Source organism: Bombina bombina, chromosome 3 (assembly GCF_027579735.1).
Source record: "Bombina bombina isolate aBomBom1 chromosome 3, aBomBom1.pri, whole genome shotgun sequence".
Taxonomy (NCBI): Eukaryota; Metazoa; Chordata; class Amphibia; order Anura; family Bombinatoridae; genus Bombina; species Bombina bombina.
The window spans coordinates 642,316,124-642,335,753 of record NC_069501.1 but is presented as its reverse complement, the minus strand read 5'-3'; the positions used below and the strand labels follow the sequence as shown (position 1 = coordinate 642,335,753).

The 19,630-nt window shown below is 39.0% G+C and overlaps 1 protein-coding gene across 2 annotated transcripts in view; it reads left to right on the top strand.

Moving 5' to 3' along the window:
* The window catches only part of BCAS3 (BCAS3 microtubule associated cell migration factor), a 2,220,355-nt gene that overhangs the window by 52,603 nt on the left and 2,148,122 nt on the right, over positions 1-19,630 (top strand). The window lies entirely within an intron of this gene.

The following is a 19,630-nucleotide window of genomic DNA, read 5'->3' as shown; positions in this document are numbered from 1 at the left end:
TACGAATCGACTTGTGTTGTTTCTTCAAGATCATGGTTGGAGGATCAATTTATCAAAAAGTTCATTGATTCCTCAGACAAGGGTAACCTTTTTAGGTTTCCAGATAGATTCAGTGTCCATGACTCTATCTTTGACAGACAAGAGACGTCTAAAATTGATATCAGCTTGTCGAAACCTTCAGTCACAATCATTCCCTTCGGTAGCCTTATGCATGGAAATTCTAGGTCTTATGACTGCTGCATCAGACGCAATCCCCTTTGCTCGTTTTCACATGCGACCTCTGCAGCTCTGTATGCTGAACCAGTGGTGCAGGGATTACACAAAGATATCTCAATTAATATCTTTAAAACCGATTGTACGACACTCTCTGACGTGGTGGACAGATCACCATCGTTTAGTTCAGGGGGCTTCTTTTGTTCTTCCGACCTGGACTGTAATTTGGGAAGCGGATTATCTCAGTCGCCAAACGTTACATCCGGGCGAATGGTCTCTTCACCCAGAGGTATTTCTTCAGATTGTTCAAATGTGGGGACTTCCAGAAATAGATCTGATGGCCTCTCATCTAAACAAGAAACTTCCCAGGTATCTGTCCAGATCCAGGGATCCTCAAGCGGAAGCAGTGGATGCATTGTCACTTCCTTGGAAGTATCATCCTGCCTATATCTTTCCGCCTCTAGTTCTTCTTCCAAGAGTAATCTCCAAGATTCTGAAGGAATGCTCGTTTGTTCTGCTGGTAGCTCCAGCATGGCCTCACAGGTTTTGGTATGCGGATCTTGTCCGGATGGCCTCTTGCCAACCGTGGACTCTTCCGTTAAGACAAGACCTTCTGTCGCAAGGTCCTTTTTTCCATCAGGATCTCAAATCCTTAAATTTAAAGGTATGGAGATTGAACGCTTGATTCTTAGTCACAGAGGTTTCTCTGACTCTGTGATTAATACTATGTTACAGGCTCGTAAATCTGTATCTAGGGAGATATACTATAGAGTCTGGAAGACTTATATTTCTTGGTGTCTTTCTCATCATTTTTCCTGGCATTCTTTTAGAATTCCGAGAATTTTACAGTTTCTTCAGGATGGTTTGGATAAAGGTTTGTCTGCAAGTTCCTTGAAAGGACAAATCTCTGCTCTTTCTGTTTTTTTTCACAGAAAGATTGCTAATCTTCCTGATATTCATTGTTTTGTACAAGCTTTGGTTCGTATAAAACCTGCCATTAAGTCAATTTCTCCTCCTTGGAGTTTGAATTTGGTTCTGGGGGCTCTTCAAGCTCCTCCGTTTGAACCTATGCATTCATTGGACATTAAATTACTTTCTTGGAAAGTTTTGTTCCTTTTGGCCATCTCTTCTGCCAGAAGAGTTTCTGAATTATCTGCTCTTTCTTGTGAGTCTCCTTTTCTGATTTTTCACCAGGATAAGGCGGTGTTGCGAACTTCTTTTAAATTTTTACCTAAGGTTGTGAATTCCAACAACATTAGTAGAGAAATTGTGGTTCTTTCATTATGTCCTAATCCTAAGAATTCTAAGGAGAAATCATTGCATTCTTTGGATGTAGTTAGAGCTTTAAAATATTATGTTGAAGCTACTAAGAATTTCCGAAAGACTTCTAGTCTATTTGTTATCTTTTCCGGTTCTAGGAAAGGTCAGAAGGCCTCTGCCATTTCTTTGGCATCTTGGTTGAAATCTTTAATTCATCATGCTTATGTCGAGTCGGGTAAAACTCCGCCTCAAAGGATTACAGCTCATTCTACTAGGTCAGTTTCTACTTCCTGGGCGTTTAGGAATGAAGCTTCGGTTGATCAGATTTGCAAAGCAGCAACTTGGTCTTCTTTGCATACTTTTACTAAATTCTACCATTTTGATGTGTTTTTTTCTTCTGAAGCTGTCTTTGGTAGAAAAGTACTTCAGGCAGCTGTTTCAGTTTGAATCTTCTGCTTATATTTTCAGTTTTTTTCTTTATAAGATTTAAACTTTATTTTTGGGTGTGGATTTTTTTCAGCGGAATTGGCTGTCTTTATTTTATCCCTCCCTCTCTAGTGACTCTTGCGTGGAAGATCCACATCTTGGGTAGTCATTATCCCATACGTCACTAGCTCATGGACTCTTGCTAATTACATGAAAGAAAACATAATTTATGTAAGAACTTACCTGATAAATTCATTTCTTTCATATTAGCAAGAGTCCATGAGGCCCACCCCTTTTTTTGTGGTGGTTATGATTTTTTTGTATAAAGCACAATTATTCCAATTCCTTATATTTATGCTTCGCACTTTTTTTCTTATCACCCCACTTCATGGCTATTCGTTAAACTGATTTGTGGGTGTGGTGAGGGGTGTATTTATAGGCATTTTGAGGTTTGGGAAACTTTGCCCCTCCTGGTAGGAATGTATATCCCATACGTCACTAGCTCATGGACTCTTGCTAATATGAAAGAAATGAATTTATCAGGTAAGTTCTTACATAAATTATGTTATATATATATATATATATATAGTTTTGACAGGTAAATACAAAAAAATGCTCTATTTCTGTTTAAATGGCGTGATAGCAAAAATGCTAAAAATTCTCTGGTATTTTGGACAAGTTTTTCTCTGAAAGTCCCGGTAGGGAAGAGGTTAAAGTGTACTAATATTTTCTTGCACTATATCCTTACTTACAGAGGACTCTTTAAAAGTTGTGAAATGTTACTATTGTGCTCATGGGGTTGACTAACCTGGAAACTGTCTAAATTTATCTTTATTGATCTGTTTTTCAACTCATCCCTAAACATTTACTTAGATTACTGCATATTTCAGAAGTGCAATCTGCTTGTACGTAGTAAAGACCAAGTGGCCTCTAGGTATTTGTTTATTTGCCAGGAAATAATACAATTTCAACATGGTTTTTCAAGTCTTTTTAACTCCAAACTATAAGATAAGCAACAGCTCGCTGTCAAATTTGTCTTACTCTTTGTTAAATTCTATGCCCAAAAGTAGCATCTTAATTTAATTTATGTTAAACTTACTCATATGCATTGATATTGATTATTAGAAACAATCATTTAGGAATAGTGATATTCAAATAATAAAGCAAACATACTCTTGCATGTTTTATAGCTATACATTGTTTTATATTTAGTAATGTAAAATACTAAACAGTACAATAATAAAATGCCTAATGCTTGCATTTGACTATGTGTTTAACCCCCAAAATGTTAGGAAAAAGGACAGTAAACTTCAAATCTCTAATCCCAGTGATTATTTATCTTACATTTGTTAAACACATTTGTCCAATAACACCAATCCATATACCTTGCATTGGCACTACACCAGTGTACTAATTCATTAAAAAACCCAAATCAGGCAGCTTTGCAAAATATTTTTACGCTTCAAATTCAGCACATTGTAAACTTCACCTTTTTTTGAGCATAGAAATTACACCTTTTGAATATATATATATATATATATATATTACAGTTTAACACATGCAGTATGCTTTTTTTCAATGAATTAATTAAAGGGACATGGAACCCAAACTCTTTCTTTCATGATCATGTTTCAGATTGAACATATAGTTTTAAACAGCTTTCCAATTTACAGGTATACCTCACTTTACAGCGATTCACTTTACAGCGCTTCTCTAATACAGCGCTTTGTGGAGCTGAAGTTCAACCTCCAAGGTTTTTGAAACAGCGCTGTAATCATTGTGAGATTGTGAGAAAAGTGACTGGCACCATTGTGTTATGCGCAGTTCACTATGTTTACAGCATTGCAGTGCAATCTGTGTCTCAGTGTTGTAGTCTGGCAAATTTTACTACAGTAATTGTCACTATTTTACAGGTACAGTGTTTATTGAATAAATGAATAAATTGAATACTCTGCTGTGCTAGTGTTAAACTAAACTTAATACTATTGCACCCATAATATATGTTAGTACAAACATGTTTTCAAGTTTTTAAACACACTGGCAAGTGAAAAGAAAGCTAAAACTGCCTTGTTTCACTTTAAGGCGTTTTTCCCTTTACAGCGGGGCTCCGGTCCCTAACCCGCTGTATGAGCGGGGTATACCTGTACGTATATTATCAATTGTGCTTTATTCTTTTTGTATCTTTTATTGAAGGAGCAGCAATACACTACTGGATGCTAGCTGCATACATTGGTAAGCCAATGACAAGAGGCATATATGTGCACCCACCAATCAACAGCTAGCTCCCAAATCCTGAGCCTACCTAGGTATGCTTTTCAACAAAGGATACAAAGAGAATGAAGCAAATTGGATAAAGAAGTAAATTAAAAAACAATTAACATTTATATGCTCTATCTCAGTCATTAAAGGGATAGAAAGGCCAAAATGGAAATATGCATGGGTGTATTTTAATGTGAAAGAACATTTTTGCAATATACTTCCATTAGCAAAAATACTTCTAGTAAAAGTTATTACTGTTTTTCTGCGGCATACGCACATATGCTGTGAGAGCCTGAGCACTAGTATTCAAACACTGCACCTGCTCACTGAGAGTCAGTGGTGGCTTGAATGACACAAAAGCAATAAACACCATCTTCAGGTATAGAGAGAAAATGCAAGGGACCCAAAACAGAGCCTTGTGATGCACCTACTCAGAGGATCAGAGGATATGCTGTTAAAGGAAACTGAAAATGAGCAGTTTGAGAGCTATGAGGCAAACCAGGAGAGGGCTGTGTCTCGGATGCCAATGAATGATTTTTAAGATGAGAGGATGTCAGCTGTGTCAGCAGATCCAGAAGAATTAGTAAGGAGTAGTGTCCCTTAGCCTTTGCTGATTCATATCATGTTACATTAGTGAGAGCGGTTTCTGTTGGGTGTTTAGGGCAGAAGGCTGATTGTAATGGATGAAGTAATGAGTTATTTAAGATAACTTGAGTTAGGCAATTATACACCAGTCATTCCAGTAATTTGGAGGCAAACTGAAATAAGGAGATCGGCCGATAGTTGGAGTGGGTGAAAGGGTCGTGAGGGCTTTTTTTAGCATTGGTGTGATTGGCTCGTGCTTTGAAAATGCGCCAGTGGTAAGAGACTGCTTAAAGAGATGAGTTAGGGCAGGGGTTAGAGAAGCAGAGAGAGAGGGAAGATGAAGTTGTAAAGGGATAGTGTCAAGTGGACACTCACACTGAATTAATTGGCGCTAACAGCCCTTACTAAGTAACATTTTAAAGGATATATAAAAGTTCACTACCTTGAACTTAAAACATAAATGTGTCCGTTATAACAGAACACAAAACAAAAAATATATCTAAAATTAAACAACACCCTATTAGAAAATCATTTAAACACACTAGGCAATGTGAAATGAACAATAATATATACAATCTATACACGGTTATACAGAAAATAGTAATGTTTTCAGCATTACCAAACGGCAAAGTCCAAATTTGTGATAGGTGCATGAAGTCTGATGCTGCTTATTTTGCCAAATGTATCCTTCACGCCAAATGAAGTAGGGCAGAAGCTTGAATTCTAGAAGAAAAAAACAGACTCAAGTGTGGTAGTCAAAAAGTCACAAGAGTGCACGCTTATAAAGTTGCACTTACATTGTTTAATAAGCTTAATGCAGTAAAAACAGAGTTGACTTCATATGGTAAAAACCAGGAACAACATTCCCCTTTCAAGTACTCAATACTTAGTAATAAAGTCTTTCATTATCCGGTCCCGGCTTCACGGCGTGGTAAAAATCCAGCATTCCTCCCTGGTATCCAAATATGAGGTGTGAATATGGGGAACTCCGCCTCCAAAGCTGCGGATACCCAGACAGTTCAAAACAAGCCTTGATTAGCCTCTACGCGTTTCGTCTGCTAACGTGCAGACTTTTTCAAGAGGGTAGACAATTGTAAGAATAGTGTCAAGTGGGCTGGTTGTGAGATGAGCTGATGATAGTAGTATGAAGAGTTCTTCCTTTGATACCGAAGGAAAGTAACGGAGAGTTTTGTTAATAGAAGGGGTGGGTAGGGGGGCTGGGTTTGAGGGGTGTGAGGGAGAGATGTCTTTTCTAATTGTGTCAATTTTATTTTTATTTTATGATCATAATTGTATCTTTGGAAATATTTACATGAGATAACCTACAGACATCATCAACATGAGTTACTTTATGATAGATAAACCTGCATAAGGTTTGTTGGTATAAACATTTAATATTTTTTATGATTGTATGGAATGCCTATGTAGAAATACCTCTGTTTGCATAGCTAAATTTCACTACAAATATCTCACTTTTTGGCCATTTGGCTTTTTTCTTTGTTTTTTTTTTATTTTTTTATTTTTATTATTTTTTTTTACTCTTTTCTCCTTTGCTCACTGTTGTCACCTTTTGCACTCACTTTTCATGGACAAATTCATGACCAATTTTAAAACACACTCTCCCAATATGCCGCCTAAGTCAAGAGATAGGAGGGCCAGAACCAGTGTTGATAACTCAACAAACTTAGCCCATAATACTAATACACTGGATACGATAGCAACAGAACCACAAGATATTGTTAAACAAATCTCTGACCTCATGATTCCACAATTTGATCAGTTGAAACTTGATATATCCAATCTCGCTAGTGAATTTAAACACTTTACACATAGATTAAATGAGGCTGAACAGCGCATATCAGACCTAGAAGATACCAATAATCATCAAGCAACAATCATACAAGAACAAACAACACAACTAGTTAATATTCAGTATAAATTGAACGAGATCGAAGATCGCGCTAGACGCAATAACATCAGGGTTATTGGCGTCCCTGAATCTAGCGCGTACCAAGATCTCCTTGAATTTATATCAACTAGACTACCACAGGAACTCGGTGTGGACCCTAGCTTACTCCCGCTTGTAGTTGAGAGGGCGCACCGTATAGGAACCCCCAAAACCTTTCCTGATGGCACACTCAAAAATAGACCAGTGATTGCAAAGCTCCTGAACTACCAGGATAAACTCAGCATTTTGCAGTATTACAGGAAAAAGATCCCCTTCTCAATAAATGAGAAACCAATTTTAATTTTTCAAGATTTCTCGTCAGAAACTACACAAAAACGCAAAGAAATGTCGCCCCTTTGCACTAAATTGATTGCCAATGGCGTCAAAGCCACTGTCATCTATCCTGCCAAAATAAAAATATTTGAAGGTAATGAATCCATACTGCTGAGTTCGCCAGGTGAAGTCAGGGACTTTGCAAAAAAAAGGGGGTTCATATTTTCTTGACTAAATATATGCTATCCCTAAGCCAAGGGAGAACAGGAAAGAAAAGGGGTAGGGAAAAAAAAAAGCCTAAGAATGATAGATGTCAATATGCAGCTATTTAAGCTTGCTTTTTTATTTTATGTTCTATTAAACCTAAAACTGCCATTTATGATTTTTAAATTATATGAGTATTCCAGATGTGTTTTTTCTTCTTCTATATGTTTTTTTTTTTTTTCCTCTCTCTCCTCCCTCTCTCTCTCCACCTCCTGGCTCCTCACTCCTAGCCCCCCCTTTTTAGGGAACGAAAGCGGGGGAAAAGAAATCTGGTATTCTCTCTTTTTATACACCCTAGACCCCTACTTTAATGATTCCTAAACTTAATCTAGCAACATGGAATGTCGGCGGTATCACATCACCCCAAAAACGAAAAAAAATAATCTCTCATTTAAATAGATACAAGCCAGACATAGTGTTTTTACAGGAGACACATTTACAAGAAACAGAACTTACTAAACTTAAAGTAGGATGGATAGGTGCAGTAGTGGGTACCCCATGTAAAGCCAGGAAAAAAGGTGTGGCAATCCTTTTTAATAAAAAATTGCAATATAACATCTTAAGCTCCGAATTAGACCCAGATGAAAGATTCCTTATTATGCAGGTAATGATAGAAGGTACGCTTTTTAACTTTTGTAATATTTATGCCCCTAATAACCTGGATGAAAATTTCTGGGATAATCTCCAGAGGAAATTATTGCATCTTTACTCAAAAAATCTGATTATTGCAGGGGACTTTAATTTAACTGTCTATCCGACCTTAGACAGGCTTAAACCCTCATTGAATAAAAATAGCAAACAGGAGTCTAAAATTTTCAAAAACTTTATCAGACTACTTCACATTAAGTATATCTGGCGCATTCATAACCCAGATGTAAGACGCTTCTCATGTGAATCCAAAGCACACCAAACAATGTCTAGAATAGATTATTTTTTTTTATCTGAAAATATGTTAAGCCTAGACATGACTACAGATATTAAGGAAATAGTTATATCGGATCATGCAATCTTAACATTATCTATCATATTAAAGCAGATCCAACTTCCGTCTAACAACAGACTTTTCTTCCCAAGACATCTGGCAGACAATGTTAAATTTAAAGCATGGCTGAAAATAAAATGGAAAGAGTTTTTTGATATAAATGTCTCCCCGTATATACACATTGAAACATTATGGGAATCATTTAAGGCCATAATTAGGGGCGAGATTAAAGCATACTTAATTATCCAAAAAAAGAAAAGTATAATGCGGGATAACCAACTTGCTAACCAGTTACGTAACGCTTATAATACGTACATTAGTGACCCATCAAGAAAATTCTGGGAAGCGTATCAAGTTGTTAAAAAAGAAAGAGAAATCTTTCTAACACAAAAAAGCGCTCAAGATACACTTAGATCCAGGTTTTTCTATTATAGACATGGAGGGAAAGCAGGGAAATTCTTGGCTAATCTAACTAAATCAAAAGAAAAGAAATCCATGATTGAAGCGCTTAAATCTACGTCTGGTAGAACTGTTAAAAGTGAGGACATTGCCAGCTTAGTTATAAATTATTTTCAAGATCTTTATTCGGAAGAGAAAATAGATACATTGAGTAAAAATAATTTTTGGCACAAGATTAAAACACCTAAAATATCGGATGACCAAAGAGATATGCTGAATGCCACAATTACTCCTAATGAAGTACTAAATGCAATAAAGAAAGCAACATCTAACAAAGCTGCTGGGCCTGACCAGCTTCCTATAGAATTGTATAAAATACTGTCAGATGACATTGGACAAACTTTGGTCTCTCTTTTTAACAGTTATTATCTGGATAAAAAAATATGTTCTAGATACTTTGCCGCATCATAAATAGTTCTTATCCTTAAGAAAGGTAAGGACAAAGAGCAGATATCTTCATACAGACCGATATCGCTCCTTAACTGCGATTATAAGATCCTGATGAGTATTATTGCTGATCGCTTAAAATCTTTTATCGGGCTCTTGATGCATAAGGATCAGGTTGGGTTTATGTCAGGCAGGATTGCTACACGGAACTTACGGAAATTACAACTAATTCTAAACCAGTCCTGTCTGCATAAAAACCCAACATCGGATGCTGCCCTAATCTTAATCGATGCAGAAAAAGCCTTCGACTCCATCTCTTGGGATCACCTGTTTACAGCTCTCCCAGGATTTGGAGTCGAGGGGGCGTTTGTCGATTTTATTCGAACAATTTATAAATCCTCAACCTCATCTGTCTTGGTCAACGGTACCCCCACTGCATATTTTCCATTGAATAAAGGTGTACGACAGGGATGTCCACTATCCCCCTACCTTTTTAATCTAGCATTAGAACCACTCGTAATATCCATAAGAAAAAGAGATTGAAGGGATTAACCTGGGACACAGGAAAGTCACTACACTTTTATATGCTGATGACCTATTAGTCCTGACCGTTAACACTGCTAAGTATATCCCTTTACTAATCCATATCCTCCAAGAATTTAGTGCATTCTCAGGTTACAAAGTTAACACTCATAAATCAGAAATTTTTTGGTTATGTAAAAATAAAGAATCATACCGGCAACATCATTTTAAAGAAGCTAAATTTAACTTTGTTTACCTGGGGATTAAACTCTCTAAAAACTATAATGAATGGTATGAACTTAACTATTTACCAATTATTACTAAGATTAGGCAGGACTTAGACACTTGGTCGAAATTTTACCTAACTTTATCTGGCAAAATTAACATAATCAAGATGGTGATCTTCCCTAAGCTCCTCTATTTAATGCAAAATCTTCCAGTTATTATAAAGCAAAAAGATATAAAACTACTTAATCAGTTATTTGCACAATTTATTTGGGGGGAAAAAAGGAGGGCCATCGGATTAACAAGACTTGCTTTGCCTAGACAATATGGGGGATTGAGCTTCCCAGATATCGAGATCTATAACCTAGTATGCATTTCTAAAATTGCAATTGAATGGCTAACAAATGTAGAATATATAGTGGACCAGAAGTTGGAAACAACTTTAACCAGACCCTATTCCTTAAAAGCATTATTACACTGTAATATGAATAAATGTCCAACCAAAATTAAACTCTTACCAACTATCTATAGCGTAATTAGGGCCTGGCAGAAACTCCTTAAAAAAATTCATATTAATTACAAATTCTCCAAATATCTAACAATTACGGGCAACCCTAATTTTCCAGCAGCATTGAACTCCCGTATCTTCAACGCCTGGGCTCAACAGGGCCTAATATATATAGATCAGTTAAGAGAAAGGGGCTCAGGGGCATGTAGATCACTACAGGAACTAGCTACTGAATATGCGATTTCAAAAAAAGATTTTTTCCCCTATTTCCAAGCCCGTTATTTCTTAAAGGAATTTCCATTTGATCCTTCAGATGAATGTGCATGGAATATCCTGCAGATGCCTATTAATTTCTTTAAAATAGGGAAATATAACGTAACTTCATTATATAAAGCAATTATGCTAGAATATGGGAAGAAAAATTTGGAGCATATTGCCAAAAATTGGCAGGTGTCACCAGAAATTATATATAAAAGCTTCACATTTGCTGACATAGCAACATTATCCACTTCATGGCGTGAGTCTCACACTAAATTAATAAATAGAACATATATTACTCCTAGTAAGAAAGCAAAATGGGACCACTCTGTGGCTTCATGTCATAAATGTAAAGCTCTTAATGCTGACCTGAGCCATTGCTTTTGGAGTTGCCCTAAAATCAAGAAGTTTTGGTATAAGACTAACGTCTGGCTGAATAGAATTAATCATATACACCTCCAACTTAAGCTGGAACATATAATGTTCTTCATAGATGGACAAAAAATAGGTACATATAAACATTCACGTCAATTAAACTCAGCAATAATGGTCGGTAGACTACTCATATTGAAATACTGGAAATCTAGTAAAGCCCCAACTTTAACAGAATTTATTCAAAAACTGAAAAATATACTGATTATGGAGCAAATGGACACATCTATAAATTCAGAAACACAAGTCAATCGCTTTATACTAAAATGGCGGAATGTAATTGCCAGCTTCCCGAAGGAAATACAACTACAACTGATTTCCCCCTTTCGAGGATCAGTGTCCATGGAGCTTGCTATCGCCAATAAACATCTCTTAGACGATAGAGCCTAGACCTGAACCGGTATAAAACGCAGAGTGCGGACGATATGGAATTGGGATGGGTGGGGAGATGCGGGCATATTTAAATCTAAATGTTCAGAATACAAAGCTGGTATTATCGGGATTTTGGTAATTGGACATGATGTTGGGGAGCTGGGGGACGGACGAGCGGGGAACCTTCCCTTTTCTCCCCCCTTTTTTTTTTTTTTTTTTTTTTCTTTCTCCTTTCGCTGCTTGTTTTGTTTCGTTTTGTTTTTGTTTGGTTCTGTTTAGTATTGTTCAGAGAAGTATATAAAATATAATTCAACAGGGAAATATTAGAGATGAAGGAATGCTTGACTCAAAATTCTGTTGATAAGAATATTATTATGTGGACCCTTCATGGATGTTTTGATTTCTCTTTTCTTATTGCTTATATATCCTTTTTCTCTTTTTTGGAAAATGCATAAAAATGTATAACTGCGTTGAATTATAATAAAAAAAAAAAAAAAAAAAAGAAACATTTGGAAGAATTATTTAAAAAAAAAAAAATTGTGTAATTTTGAAAAGAAGCTAATAAATTGTAAAATAAATGATTGTGGTCAACCATAAATAATTTTATAATACTTTAATCTACTGAAAGGGACATGAAATCCATTTTTCTCCAACATTGGTGTGTCCGGTCCACGGCGTCATCCATAACTTGTGGGAATATTCTCTTCCCCAACAGGAAATGGCAAAGAGCACAGCAAAAGCTGTCCATATAGTCCCTCCCAGGCTCCGCCCCCCCAGTCATTCTCTTTGCCGCTCTGAACAAGTAGCATCTCCACGGAGATGGTGAAGAGTATGTGGTGTTTAGTTGTAGTTTTTTATTCTTCTATCAAGAGTTTGTTATTTTAAAATAGTGCTGGTATGTACTATTTACTCTGAAACAGAAAGAGATGAAGAGTTCTGTTTATAAGAGGAGTATGATTTTAGCAGCAGTAACTAAAATCGATTGCTGTTCCCACACAGGACTGTTGAGCTGAGAGAACTTCAGTTGGGGGGAACAGTTTGCAGACTTTTCTGCTCAAGGTATGACTAGCCATTTTTCTAACAAGACTGTGTAATGGTGGAAGGCTGTCATTTTTCCCTCATGGGGATCGGTAAGCCATTTTCTTAGTCTCAAACAGAATAAAGGGCTTATTATGGGCTATAAACTGGTAGACACTTTTAGGGGCTAAATCGATTGCTTTATTTAGGTATTATATGCAGTTTGAAGTTGAATTTCACACTTTTATAACTTTGGGGAACATTTTTTGCGCCAGGCACTTGTTAAGACACCTTCCTAGTCAGGAAGGGCCTTTCCCTGTAGTAGGCAGAGCCTCATTTTCGCGCCATTACTGCGCAGTTACTTTTGAGAACAGTACATGCAGCTGCATGTGTGAGGATCTGGAATTCACTGAAAAAGTTCCTAGAAGGCTTCATTTGGTATCTTATACCCCCCTGGGATTGGTGAAGTCGCAGCAAAGGCTGGGGCTGGGACTGTAAGGGGGTTAAAATTGTAAACGGCTCCGGTTTTTAAGGGTTAACAGCTTGAAATTTGGGGTGCAATACTTTGAATGCATTAAGACACTGTGGTGAAAATTTGGTAAAGATTGGATAATTCCTTCATAGTTTTTCACATATTCAGTAATAAAGTGTGCCCTGTTTAACATTTAAAGAGACAGTAACGGTTTTGTTTTAAAACGGTTTTTGTGCTTTATTAACCAGTTTAAGCCTGTTTAACATGTCTGTGCCTTCAGATAGATCATGTTCTGTATGTATGGAAGCCAATGTGACTCCCCCTTCAAATATGTGTGATAATTGTGCCATAGAGTCCAAACAAAGTAAGGACAGTACTGTCACAAATAGTAAGGTTGCCCAAGATGATTCCTCAGATGAAGGAAGTAGACATAGTTCTACATCATCTCCTTCTGTGTCTACACCAGTTTTGCCCACGCAGGAGACCCCTAGTACTTCTAGCGCGCCAATGCTTGTTACTATGCAACAATTGACGGCTGTAATGGATAACTCCATAGCAAATATTTTATCCAAAATGCCAGCATTTCAGAGAAAGCGCGATTGCTCTGTTTTAAACACTATAGAGCAGGAGGGCGCTGATGATAATTTTTCTGTCATACCCTAACACCAATCTGAAGTGGCAATGAGGGAGGTTTTGTCAGATGGGGAAATTTCTGATACAGGAAGAATTTCTCAGCAGGCAGAACCTGATGTTGTGACATTTAAATTTAAATTAGAGCATCTCCACGCATTGCTTAAGGAGGTGCTATCTACTCTGGATGATTGTGACAATCTGGTCATCCCAGAAAAATTGTGCAAGATGGACAAGTTCCTTGAGGTCCCGGTGCACCCTGATGCTTTTCCGATACCCAAACGGGTGGCGGACATAGTGAATAAGGAGTGGGAGAAGCCAGGTATACCTTTTGTCCCTCCTCCTATATTTAAGAAATTATTCCCTATGGTCGACCCCAGAAAGGACTTTTGGCAAACAGTCCCTAAGGTCGAGGGGGCGGTTTCTACACTAGCCAAACGCACGACCATTCCTATTGAGGACAATTGTGCTTTCAAAGATCCTATGGATAAAAAATTGGAGGGTTTGCTTAAAAATATTTTTGTACAGCAAGGTTACCTCCTTCAACCTATTTCGTGTATTATTCCTGTCACTACAGCGGCGTGGTTCTGGTTCGAAGAACTAGAAAAGTCGCTCAGTAGGGAGACTCCGTATGAGGAAGTCATGGACAGAATTCACGCACTTAAGTTAGCTAATTCCTTTATTTTAGATGCCGCTTTGCAGTTAGCGAGATTAGCGGCGAAAAATTCAGGGTTTGCAATTGTGGCGCGCAGAGCGCTCTGGCTAAAGTCTTGGTCGGCGGATGTATCTTCCAAGACAAAATTGCTTAATATCCCTTTCAAAGGTAAGACCCTTTTTTCCAGAATTGAAAGAGATTATTTCAGACATCACTGGGGGAAAGGGCCATGCCCTCCCACAAGATAGGCCTTTCAAGACTAAGAATAAGTCCAATTTTCGTTCCTTTCGCAATTTCAGGAACTGACCGGCCTCCAACTCTGCAGCCTCTAGACAAGAGGTTAACGCTTCCCAGACTAAACCAGCTTGGAAACCGATGCAAGGCTGGAACAAGGGTAAACAGGCCAAGAAGCCTGCTGCTGCTACCAATACAGCATGAAGGGGTAGCCCCCGATCCGGGACCGGATCTAGTAGGGGGCAGACTCTCTCTCTTTGCTCAGGCTTGGGCAAGAGATGTTCAGGATCCCTGGGCACTAGAAATAGTCTCTCAGGGTTATCTTCTAGAATTCAAGGAACTACCCCCAAGGGGAAGGTTCCACATGTCTCACTTATCTTCAAACCAAATAAAGAGACAGGCATTCTTACATTGTGTAGAAGACCTGTTAAAGATGGGAGTGATACGCCCAGTTCCAACTGTGGAACAAGGTCAGGGGTTTTACTCAAATCTGTTTGTAGTTCCCAAAAAAGAGGGAACTTTCAGACCAATTCTGGATTTAAAAATTCTAAACAAATTTCTCAGAGTTCAATCGTTCAAAATGGAAACCATTCGAACGATTTTACCTACAATCCAGGAGGGTCAATTTATGACTACCGTGGATTTAAAGGATGCGTACCTACATATTCCTATCCACAAAGATCATTATCAGTTCCTAAGGTTCGCCTTTCTGGACAAGCATTACCAGTTCGTGGCTCTCCCATTCGGGCTAGCCACTGCTCCAAGGATTTTCACAAAGGTGCTCGGGTCCCTTCTAGCGGTTCTAAGACCAAGGGGTATTGCAGTGGCACCTTACCTGGACGACATTCTAATCCAAGCGTCGTCTCTTTCCAAAGCAAAGGCTCATACAGAAATTGTTCTAGCCTTTCTCAGATCTCACGGGTGGAAGGTGAACGTAGAAAAGAGTTCCCTGTCTCCTTCGACAAGAGTTCTCTTCTTGGGAACAATAATAGATTCTTTAGAAATGAAGATTTTCCTGACAGATGTCAGAAAGTCAAAGCTTCTAAACGCTTGTCAAGTTCTTCACTCTATTCTGCAGCCTTCCATAGCTCAGTGCATGGAAGTAGTAGGGTTGATGGTTGCAGCAATGGACATAGTTCCTTTTGCTCGAATTCATCTAAGACCATTACAACTGTGCATGCTCAAGCAGTGGAATGGGGACTATACAGACTTGTCTCCAATGATTCAAGTAGACCAGATGACCAGAGACTCACTCTGTTGGTGGCTGACCCAGGATCACCTGTCCCAGGGAATGAGTTTCCGCAGACCAGAGTGGGTCATCGTCACGACCGACGCCAGTCTATTAGGCTGGGGCGCGGTCTGGGATTCCCTGAAAGCTCAGGGTCTATGGTCTCGGGAAGAGTCTCTTCTCCCGATAAACATTCTGGAACTGAGAGCGATATTCAATGCTCTCCGGGCTTGGCCTCAACTAGCGAAGGCCAGATTCATAAGATTCCAGTCAGACAACATGACGACTGTTGCTTACATCAACCATCAGGGGGGAACAAGGAGTTCCTTGGCGATGAGAGAGGTGTCCAAAATCATCAAATGGGCGGAGGATCACTCCTGCCACCTATCTGCAATCCACATCCCAGGAGTAGACAACTGGGAGGCGGATTATCTGAGTCGTCAGACTTTCCATCCGGGGGAGTGGGAACTTCACCCGGAGGTGTTTGCCCAGTTGACTCAATTATGGGGCATTCCAGACATGGATCTGATGGCGTCTCGTCAGAACTTCAAGGTTCCTTGCTACGGGTTCAGATCCAGGGATCCCAAGGCGACTCTAGTGGATGCATTAGTGGCGCCTTGGTCCTTCAACCTAGCTTATGCGTTTCCACCTTTCCCTCTCCTTCCCAGGCTGGTAGCCAGGATCAAACAGGAGAAGGCCTCAGTGATTCTGATAGCTCCTGCACGGCCACGCAGGACTTGGTATGCAGACCTGGTGAATATGTCATCGGCTCCACCATGGAAGTTACCTTTGAGACAGGATCTTCTAGTGCAAGGTCCATTCGAACATCCAAATCTAGTTTCTCTCCAGCTGACTGCTTGGAAATTGAACGCTTGATTTTATCCAAGCGCGGGTTTTCGGATTCAGTGATAGATACTCTGGTCCAAGCCAGAAAACCTGTGACTAGAAAGATTTACCATAAAATATGGAAAAGATATATCTGTTGGTGTGAATCCAAGGGATTCTCATGGAGTAAGATTAAAATTCCCAGGATCCTCTCCTTTCTCCAAGAAGGTTTGGATAAGGGATTGTCAGCGAGTTCTCTAAAAGGACAGATTTCTGCTCTATCTGTCTTGTTACACAAACGACTGGCAGCTGTGCCAGATGTTCAAGCTTTTGTACAGGCTTTGGTCAGGATCAAGCCTGTTTACAGACCTTTGACTCCTCCCTGGAGTCTAAATTTAGTTATTTCAGTTCTTCAAGGGGTTCTGTTTGAACCCTTACATTCCATAGATATCAAGTTACTATCTTGGAAAGCTCTGTTTTTGGTTGCTATTTCTTCTGCTAGAAGAGTTTCTGAATTATCTGCGTTGCAGTGTGATCCACCCTATCTGGTGTTCCATTCAGATAAGGTTGTTTTGCGTACCAAGCCTGGTTTTCTTCCAAAAGTTGTTTCCAACAAGAATATTAACCAGGAAATAGTTGTTCCTTCTTTGTGTCCAAATCCAGTTTCAAAGAAGGAACATTTGTTACACAATTTAGATGTAGTCCGTGCTTTAAAGTTCTATTTAGAAGCAACAAAGGATTTCAGACAAACTTCTTCTTTGTCGTTTATTCTGGTAAGAGGAGAGGTCAAAAATCTACTGCTACCTCTCTTTCCTTCTGGCTGAAAAGCATCATCCGATTGGCTTATGAGACTGCCGGACGGCAGCCTCCTGAACGAATCATAGCTCACTCTACTAGGGCTGTGGCTTCCACATGGGCCTTCAAGAACGAGGCTTCTGTTGATCAGATATGTAAGGCAGCGACTTGGTCTTCTCTGCACACTTTTGCCAAATTCTACAAATTTGATACTTTTGCTTCTTCGGAGGCTATTTTTGGGAGAAAGGTTTTGCAAGCCGTGGTGCCTTCTGTTTAGGTAACCTGATTTGCTCCCTCCCTTCATCCGTGTCCTAAAGCTTTGGTATTGGTTCCCACAAGTTATGGATGACGCCGTGGACCGGACACACCAATGTTGGAGAAAACAGAATTTATGCTTACCTGATAAATTACTTTCTCCAACGGTGTGTCCGGTCCACGGCCCGCCCTGTTTTTTTAATCAGGTTTGAAAAATGTCTTTCTCTATACACTACAGTCACCACGGCACCCTATAGTTTCTCCTTTTTTTCTCCTAACCGTCAGTCGAATGACTGGGGGGGCGGAGCCTGGGAGGGACTATATGGACAGCTTTTGCTGTGCTCTTTGCCATTTCCTGTTGGGGAAGAGAATATTCCCACAAGTTATGGATGACGCCGTGGACCGGACACACCGTTGGAGAAAGTAATTTATCAGGTAAGCATAAATTCTGTTTTTTCTTTATGATTCAGATAGCGCATACATTTTTAACCCCTTAACGACACATGTTACACAAACTGGTCTTTAAAGACCAGCGACGTACCCTGTACGTTGTCAGTGGTTTCAAGGGTCTGGAAGTGATCCTGATCGCTTCCAGCCACTTTCAAGGTATTGCTGTGATGCCTCGAAATTGAGGCATCACTGCAATACCTTTTTTTGCACACTGATGCAGAAAGAGCTACTCTGTGGCCCTCTCTGCATTGGCCAGCGATGGTGCCGATCGTTGGTGGGGGAGAGCCATTACAAGGAGGCGGGTGGGCGACCCATCGCTGGGGAACTTCTGTTCCGGACAGCAGTTGTTGCTGTCGGGTGCACGCGGGAGGCGAAGGGCGGGTGTGTGCATGTGCGCGCGCCAGCGATCTAGCCACAAAATAAAAGTGGTGGGAGAGAGTGCTGAGAGAGGGTGGTGGGTGGCAGAGGAAGGGGAAATGCTTTTCAAAAGGCATCTTGGAGAGGGAGGGCAGCTACACTACTGAAAATGTAGGTTGTAGATTTAAAAAGCCACATTTTGTTTGCAAAGTGGGTACTGGCAGACAGCTGCAGTACCCAAAATGGTGACAAACATCTGAACGGAATTGAAAAATGGCCTTGTCCTTAAAGGGACAGTATAAACTCATTTTCATATAACTGCATGTAATAGACACTACTATAAAGAATAAGATGCACAGATACTGATATAAAAATCCAGTATAAAACTGTTTAAAAACTCACTTAGAAGCTCTCGGTTTAGCTCTGTTAAAAAGGTAGTTGGAAAACCCACTGCAAGTGGGAAATAAGACCCTCCCCCTTCTTTTGCATATGAAAAGACCCTTTACACAAACAGGAGCTAGATGGAGTAGGTATCTGTCGGTAGTCTCATAAAACTTTGGGGCTTGGTTAGGAGTCTGAAAATCAAAGCAATGTAATTTAAAAAATAAGCAAAACTATACATTTTTAAAAAAAAAAAATACAACAACTTTATGGGCTATATAAATAGATCACCTACCAAACATTTATGCAAAGAAAAAAATATATATAATGTATAATATCCCTTTAAGGGGTAAAACAACTTTCCAATGTACTTCAGTTATCAATTTTGCTTCATTCTGTTGGTATCCTTTGTTGAAGAAGCTGCAATGTACTACTGAGAGCTAGCTAAACACTTTGTTAAGCTAATGAAATGAGGCATATATGTTCAGCCACTGATCAGCAGCTAGCCCCAGCCTCTGAGCCTACCTAGGTATGCTTTTCATTGAATGATACCACAAGAACAAAGTAAACTAGGTAATAGAAGTAAATTAGAAAGTCATTTCAAATTGTATGCTCAATCCTAATCATGAAATAAACATTAAGTTTCATGTCCCTTAAATAAGTATATTCGGTATTAACTGATACATTTGATCAAATCTGATTATTTTAAGTGGAGTAGCATCCTCAAACATATAGTATAATATAAAGTTTTCCACAAAATAGATAAATAAATTAATAAAATGTAAGGTTATATACAAACAGTGATGGAAAATATGTGTGCGATCAAGAATGTTGAAAGAAGGGTGTAGGTTCTGGTGTGGCCACTTAAGGACATATGCAAATGGGTTTGTATTCTGATCTAAGTCATCCTGATGCAGAATGCTGCATGGTAGACATAGATCCCAATACTTAAAAAGAG